Raw genomic sequence first — 896 nt, 5'->3', positions numbered from 1 at the left:
CCTTCTCATACTGACACAGCTGATGACACACACATACTGTGAGAGTCTGCTTTAAGCCTAAAGGTAACCAAATTTGCTCTGGTCGGAGTTGGGTTTATAGATAAGATACTAAGGGCTTAACTTTTTGAGCTACAGGCAGTCTAAATTTCGATGGAAATATTTACATCCAGTTTAAATGAAAGCTGCATGTGGCTTCCAAAATGGGACTTTGTGTATTGATCAGTGGGATGAATTATGTGCGTCTGTACAGTCAGTGTTTACAGAGAAGGCCACAACAGGCCAAAAAGATTATATAGTAATCTGACACAGAGACAGTGAAAGGTAAAAAAGCAATAGCTGTCATATTTACTTATGCCGATGGCTGTGGCCAGTTTCACAGCCAAGGGGGGGATACTGCAGGGCATGAAGAGCGGCTCCAGGATGTACCGCCCAAAGGCCAGAGAAATGACCGCCAGCGCTGCAGGCCTGTAGGATACAACACATTCACATCAGATTACACTGTGAGACTAAATTACTTTTACAGCTGATAAACCCTCAGATTTTCCACTATCTGTGTTTGGATTTTGATAACCACGCTGTGTGTCTGGGTTGTTATACAGATCCAACACCTTCACTGACAGCTCAGTTTGTAGTTTTGGTACCGTCCACATTCACATGCTTTCAGCTTCACATACTTAAATCTAAATGTCTACATTTACCAAATAGATTTTATTTTCCCCAAATAGCCTTCTACTCCACTGATTCCAACATACAGATTTGTTGCAAATCTGTTAAGAATGAGACAAGAATAGAAACTTTAATGTTTGTCTGGATTTAATCCTCAGTGGCCTTGTAAAAGTACAACCACAAAGTTTTTCTTTTTTTTTTTTTTTTTCTTTTTACTGGGATGTTATGTA

General features: G+C 39.7%; 1 protein-coding gene across 1 annotated transcript in view; it reads right to left on the bottom strand.

Moving 5' to 3' along the window:
* The window catches only part of slc7a11 (solute carrier family 7 member 11), a 58,387-nt gene that overhangs the window by 42,384 nt on the left and 15,107 nt on the right, over window positions 1-896 (bottom strand). The gene's annotated exons all lie outside the window — the stretch shown is intronic.

Source organism: Poecilia formosa, unplaced genomic scaffold (assembly GCF_000485575.1).
Source record: "Poecilia formosa unplaced genomic scaffold, Poecilia_formosa-5.1.2 Scaffold527, whole genome shotgun sequence".
Lineage (NCBI taxonomy): Eukaryota > Metazoa > Chordata > Actinopteri > Cyprinodontiformes > Poeciliidae > Poecilia > Poecilia formosa.
This window is presented reverse-complemented; position numbering and strand designations above follow the sequence as displayed.